Consider the following 7,324-nt stretch of genomic DNA (forward strand, 5'->3'; position numbering starts at 1 on the left):
AGGCTGGATGGGGCTTGGAGGAGCCTGGTCTATGGGCAAGGAACCTGGAGGGTTCCTTGCCCATAGAAGGGGGTTGGAACTGGGTGATCTTTAAGGTCTCTTCCAACCCAAACTAGTCTGTGATTTCTATGAGCATATAAGGTGGATTTAATGAAGAACAAAGGCATTGGGATGCTGGAATGAGAACTTCTATTGCAGTGAGAGAAGGTCCTGGATACTTGGGGACCGGGAAAGCAGATAACAGATCCTTTTCCCTTTTATGTTCTTCTTCCTTTCCTCCCCCTCTTCCCCCATCTGTGAAAACAACCAACCAACGAACCACCCACAGCTCCCTTTCAGTACCCTCAAGTTTAGTCAAAGGAAAGAGTAAGGATAGTGGCTTGTGGTAGATATGGAAGGTAATCTGTAACCTGTTCTGAAGAATCAATGTAGCCAAACTGTGGCTTTGAGCAATGTCATTTTTGGTGTAGACACAGCTGAGGCACTGCAGCAGCATCCCCTGGCCAGGGGCAGGTGGCCTGCTGATATGGCACAGAGAGAGCATATAGGCAAGATGGTGTAGTTGTTAAAATGAAACATGGCATTGCAAGCTAGAAAGCAAATGTACTCAGCAACTTCAGCAGAGACAGTGACTCTGTAAACCAATAATGTCAACTTGATGGCTCTGAGCTCAATTGCTTGTCCCTGAGAATTGGTTAAATAGGACTGTCTGCAGGGTCAGTGTTACCTTACTGATAGCCTTCCGGTTTTTTCACTTCCTTCTCTGCCAACTGTTGTGGGAACCTTTTTACCTGCATCACCTTTTACCTCACCTTTGAATCTTCTAAATCGGTGACTTTTCAAGGCACAGAAGGAGCTGTGTGTCTTCACAGCACAGCTGGAGGGCTGTGCTTAGAGAGGGAGAAGGGTGCAAGTCTGTCCTTAATCTGGGCCAGGAACAGAGGAGTTAACATGTAGTGGCCAGAAGGCACTACACACATCTTAAAATAACCAAGAACAGGATAATTTGGCTTAAAAAACCATCTGGGTCTTGATTCAGTTCTCATTAAAATTCATAGTAGCCTTATGATTGGCTTCTGGAAGAATTAAGCAGGGTGTTACACTTCAAAATGAGTACTTTGGGCCTTGGCCAAGAAAGTACATCACTGCATACAATAATGCTAGAAATTAACTTCTTTCCTGTAACATCCAGCTTAGAATGAGGATCTTTCTAGCACTTGTGGAAGTCAGTGAACAAGCTCTGGTTTGAAGGGATTTGGGATTGCGTCCGAAGAACAGATGTTACAGCTGACTTTGGGAAGAAGTCTCTCTGGGCAAGTCATCTCTGAGCTGGTCACGCTGCAGCAAGCTGTCCATTTTGGGGACACTCACAGTCCACAGCCATCAGAGCTCCTGAGTGTGCAGGGAAAGGGGGAAAGTCAGGCTACAAACCTAGCACTGGGATAGAATAATTGGGCCCTAAAAGGAAAAATACCTGCTTGTGTTTATTTCATTAGAAACTTAAATGTATTAACTAATGGCACAAATAGCTTGGAATCTTGTGGCACCTCATCAACCATGAGATTATGACAGTAGATAAAATGCTCCTGTCTGTGACTTCTCTCCTGTGATCAGGAGAAAACCTCCTGATTTCTGCCTCTTGCTTTTAGAATACTATTTGGTGTTAAGGAGAAAAAATATCTGAATTTAGGAGCATGCAGAATACTAATCCTGCATGCTCCCAAACTAGAAATTTGCAAACCTCTTTGGGCTTTTGTGTTCTCTTCCAAGTTCTAAATATGTTCCCCCAAAGCATCTTGAAACCCAGCAGCCTGGGTGACATAAAGCTGAGCCAATAACTTATTTAAGGAATATTACCTTTTATTAATTTAAAAACATGGTTTTAAAAGAGTCCCTTAGAACTTGGGCTCACCTGAATTTTCTGGCTACTCCTAACCTGTGGTCTGGGATCACCTTCAGTGGTCTGTGGCTGTGCTTAGACTGGGACTGCTGCTTGTGGAAAGAAGAAAATGAAGGGATTTTCCAGATAAATGCTCAAGTATTTCTGTAGGACATCTCTGGGCACAACTGTTATCCAGGCCTTCAGTTTTCATTAGAATTCTTAAGAACTAAATAAGAAAATGATCATTTAAAGTGTTAATAACCCTTTTCTTTTTCACCCCAAAGGTCACGTGTGGAAATGAGCTAGTTAATATTTTTTGTATTGGAATGTATTTTTTAAAATTCATTTATTGATAGAACTTATTTGGCAACTCAGCACAAGAACAAGAAAAGGGCTTTTTTGAATTAGTGGTTTGAGGAGTGGTGATTAAGTAGAAGATTAATTGAAGTTTATTTTTACAATGCTAGCCTCAGAATCTCTAAACATGCAGATTAGGAAACATTATATCTTATTTACAGCTTAAATGGCTATGTTGTATATTGCTCTTTTCTTCTTTAAGGATGGTGATGGAGATCTTCTTTAATATTTAGGTATATATATACACACACACATATGTGTATATCAGTGGACTAGTTTCTGGTGTCACGTTGAAGAGGATTCTGGTTGAGTTGTTCTACCATGGTTTCCCTCTCTCAGCAGCCAGCAGGATCTAGACTCCTTCCAAGCATTCGCCCTGCCAAGTGCCAGCAGGTCCATGTGCTCAGGTAGGCTGTGTCTGTGCTCAGTTTGGCCTCCCTCAATTGTAGGGTAGGGCTATGGTAGAAAAATGTTCCTAAACATTTTTCCTAAGTACCAAAGACGGTCAGTGTGTTCCAGTCCTCTAACCTGCATTGCCTGTGTGCATGCTTTAGTTCCTTATTGTGGAATCTGACAGCTTTAGTAGTTGCACAGATGTTTTGGGTAGTTTGGATGTTTTTGGTAGTTTGTTTTTAATGGAGACAAGTGGTAGTTGGAACTCTACTGTTTGCCCACTAGTGTTGTGCTGAAACTGGTACCTCAGAACAACCAGCGCCTCCTTCTGTCTTGGGCAGTATTCAGGCTATTGAAAATGCCAGCCTAAATGAAGGCTGGAGGAGATTGCTAAGGATAAAGAAAGTAATACATTTCTGTAACTACTATCGGGAAAGACCAAAACTCAGTCTCAGGGGAGGTAGGAATTTACTTGTTGTAGCAGTTAGAACACAAGACAAGATGTCTCAGATACCATTTTTCTGTTCTATATCAATAAATGTCTAAGTGGGGATTATAATAGTTTAATCCTTTGCAACCCCTCCTGTGGACTCCAGAGCATTCACTGCTTGTGGAGATAAGGGAAACCGAGGGTACAGTATTGTGACATGCTGCTCTCAGTGGCAGAACAAGAATGTCTAGTTCCTGCATTGCAGGTTGTGGCTGCTGTGTTGTGGCATGACTTTGTCTGACTGAACTGTAGGCCAGGCTCCTGAAACAACCAGAGCTTAAAAATAAATTAAATAATAGTAAAAAAAATCATACAAAACAAACCAGGTTTTAACCCTTCAACTGCTTCCTATTTCCAGGGAGAGGAAACCAAATGCTAGATCCAGCCTCAGCAGCTGGAAGGGGTTGAAATAAATGTTGGATACTTGTTCCTATTGCAATTGTCAGCCCCTCCCCTCTTTTCTTCCAGAGAGGAATAGCTGCTCTGCCTCTATCAGCCTTCTCCCCAAAAATGTCACCCACTCACCACCATAGGTCAAAGACCTCTCCTGTACTTGCCTTAGGGAAGCTGCTGCTGGGAGGGATATCTGTTCCCTGGCACGGGATTAGCAGTGCATCTTCCTGATTTTCCTGGGCTGAATGCTTTCAGGGTAAGGCTGAGTTGGCTGTGAGGAGAGTTGTTCCCTGCCTCCACAAGGCTGCAAGTGGGATTGGAAACCTGTGCTGCTCAGAGACACGTGCTTGGATTTTGACAAGCATAGGCTCCAACCCTCAAATTATTCTAAGCTCTTGAGAGTTGGGTTTGAATGTACCCAGAGGTAGAGTGACTAATGGCAGCAAATGGTGTTAGACTTTTGCAGCCGTTATTTTAGCCACTAGGAATTCGCTGGATTCTGGCTAATACCTCAGCGATAGCTGACTGACCTAGTTATTCAGAACAGAGGCTGCGGTCTGTATTCCTCTGGTGCCAGCGAGGGATTTCAATCTGCATTTCTATAGCATCCTTAAGGATCGCAGCATGCTTGGAAAAACAACAGATTAAGCCGCCTCTGTTCTGGGGGAGTTGAGCATTGTCACAGTCATTTTACCAGCGTGCAGAATGCCTTTCCCAAGGTGACCTGGGAATCTGTAGGCAACGTTGGCTTCTGCTGGGATGTCGCCATTGCAGGACAGATCGTCGTGACTTTTGTGGGAAGCAGAAGATGCACTTTTGTAGAGGGTGGCACAGGCTTGTGTGGTGGACCATGACGTTACTTCTGTTATAACCAAATAAGTCTGTGAATTTTTGCAAGTAAAAGATCTGGAAGAAGTGTGAGGTGGCTGTGTTCCAAGCTGTATTGATATTATCTGCAGGGAATGTCTACCAAGCCACAGGAATTTAACCAGTAGCAAAATAGCATGTGCTGTGTTCAGGTGCTTTTTCTTGAGCTTTAACTTCAGTTTCTCATGACAGTGGGAGTTAAAATTTTCAAAGAGTCTAATGTTTTCTTACGCTCTCTAAGCTTAACCTTCTTTCTTCACTGAAAGTTGTCAGACACGGGCACTGCACCAGGGCAGTGGTGGTGTCACCATCCTTGGAGGTGTTCAAGGAAGGACTTGATGTGGCACTCAGTGCTCTGGTCTGGTTCTCGAGGTGGTGATGGGCCAAAGGTTGGATTGATGATCTTAGCGGTCTTTTCCAACCTTCATGATTCTGTGCTTCTTGCCTCTGGCAAGAGTCAGTTTGGCAGAATTTGCAAGTCCTTGTCTGTTTCCTTGCTGGCTGTGTTTTGCCCCACCACAGGAATTTGGCCCAGGAGAACCTGGCTGTAACCCAGTGCGAGTCTGAAGCAGGACAAGTGGGACTCCGAGCTTCCCATGGCCCTGCCAGATAGGAGTGTGGGGATGTGTCCAGATCTTCAACAGCACCCAGAGCTCTGGCAGAGGCAAAGGACTTGCTCGATGAACTTCCAGTTCTTCAGTTCTCATGCATTTGTGTTTTGTTTTGAATCAGAAAAAACCTGCCCTGGTTTAGACTGCAAACCTTGGATAAAAACACTGGGTGAGCTCTTGCAGCTGGAGTGTGTCCTGGGGTGACTTTATGATACTGGTATCATTTAGGTTTTTTTTCCCTTTTCCCAAGTGCAAGGACAAGTGCAAGCAGAGCTTTGTCCTGCTGGCATCTCAGGACACTACCTGGATAATGGCAGCAATGCATAGTAAGCAGGAGGATAACCCAAACACTGGAGCTGGCTATCCAGGTAATGCTCTTCTGGAATGTTCTGCCCACCTCTGAATGGGATACCCTTGAGGAAAGGTGGCTAAACTGTAAGCACTTATTTAAAGTGAAACTGCCTCTGGATTGCTCCCTCCTTATCTGCAGTCCTGGCTTCATGTCATGTGTTGATTATAGACTCCCAGACTTGATTCCTATCTCGTGCTTCCTCCCACCGGTTGGTGCTCATGTTCGAATTTGCAACACACCCTCTCTCATAGTGACCCCTTTGTCCCACTCCTTAAGTGTATTCTTTCACTTCCCTGGCCAGCTTCTCTGGATTCACAGAACATGAAAGAAGGAAGGGGCTCTGTGTGGAAGAGCATTTCTGCTTGCTATCTGATCCCTGAGCACAGAGATTTGATGGAAAGTCTGCTCCTGAGCCCCACAGCCTGGCTTCATAGGTGGAACTGCTGTAGTTCTTACTGGGATTTCCTAAATGTATCAGATTTCCTGTGCCTTGGTGTTAGGCTTTTCCTGGAAGCTGTGTTGAATACAGTTCCATTTTCCTTAGCAGTTTTCCCAGTTCCCACAAGCTTCAGACAGGTGGGCAGGTATGTTTCTCCTGGCTGAGGTAGAAGACAGACATTATATATGGTACAGTTGGCCTGTATGTCTCTGACCTTTTATTTTTTAAGTCAAAAGTCCCCAGTGTTGCCTATTGAAATAGGAAAACATTTAATAGTAGGGTTTTCATCACAAAATCCTCCTCCAGTGGTGATGAGATGGAACCTACTGCAGCAGTAGTGCAGGATGTGAGATCCTGGAGCTCTCCTTGCACAGTGATGTGGCTGGGCAGGGAGAGGAACGAGGTGAGATCAGCAGTTTGGATCTGAAATTTGCTTTGCTTTGTGTCTGGGGAGGGGACATGGAATATGGAATGGCCTTTGCTGGGAAGATAAATCAGGCAGGCTGCAATGCAGACATTTAGTCAACGCACCCTGCAGCACTTGTTGCTGCCAGGAATGACTGTCCCGGAGACCGACGGGACCTGAGTGAGAAGCACAGAGCAGCCGTAGGAGGAGTGGGGCGTGTATTGCGTGTTTATATAAATGTGCCAGTATAATTATTTATATTGTCTTGTGCAATTCTCTAGGTAAGAAGGGAGCAGTAGGCAGGCAAGGAGCAGTAAAATGTGTAATGAAGGGATAGTTGCTGAAGGGGAAAATTAGAGACGTGTCACTTTTACTGGGAAATTTTTCTTCAAAGTGTGCGGGACTGCTGGGACCAAACTTCTGAATATAAAGACTGGAAAATGTCCTAATTTTTCATTAAGATTGTAGGCAGCAGAGTTCACACTGACTCAGAACCGCCTTGGTTTCATCTAAGCTTGTGCCTTGACAAGTAAAATCAGGCTCTGCCATTTATAATGAACTCATGAAGTCTTGTTTTAGAAGACTGTGCTAGCATGTAACCCAGGAAATACAATACTCATGCAAATGTGGAGCCAGCTCCAAGGCTGCATGACTCCTTGTAGACTGTAGAAGCTGTTTGTGTGTGACGCTCCCCACGCCGTGGTTGTGCAGATGAGTCCTCACTGCCTGGCACAGCAGCAAAGCCCAGGTGCACAGATGACAGGGACAGTTTGCCATCCACACCTACCAGGTTCACGCTCTGCTTCCTCATCCCTGATTCTCCAGCACACTGCTCTGCTCTGTGAGTTCCAGTGCTTTGGGAAAGAATGCTGTCCCCCTTTATTATTTACTATGATTTTTTACTATTAGAGGGAACTTTCCTTCTTTTAATTACATCTGTGTATGGGGCCTGCCCCATAGGAGAGAGAAGCTAATCCTCAGACAGAAAGGAACCTGGCTAGTTCTATTTCCTATACCCTGGGGAGGGAACAGGCAGGAAACCTGGGTCACTGTTGCAGGTAGGGACCTGCAGTGTAATGTAGGATGGGTGACTGCATGTTCAGGAAGCAGCCTTCCACAACTTAGCTAGCAGGT

This window comes from Poecile atricapillus, chromosome 1 (assembly GCF_030490865.1).
Source record: "Poecile atricapillus isolate bPoeAtr1 chromosome 1, bPoeAtr1.hap1, whole genome shotgun sequence".
NCBI lineage: Eukaryota > Metazoa > Chordata > Aves > Passeriformes > Paridae > Poecile > Poecile atricapillus.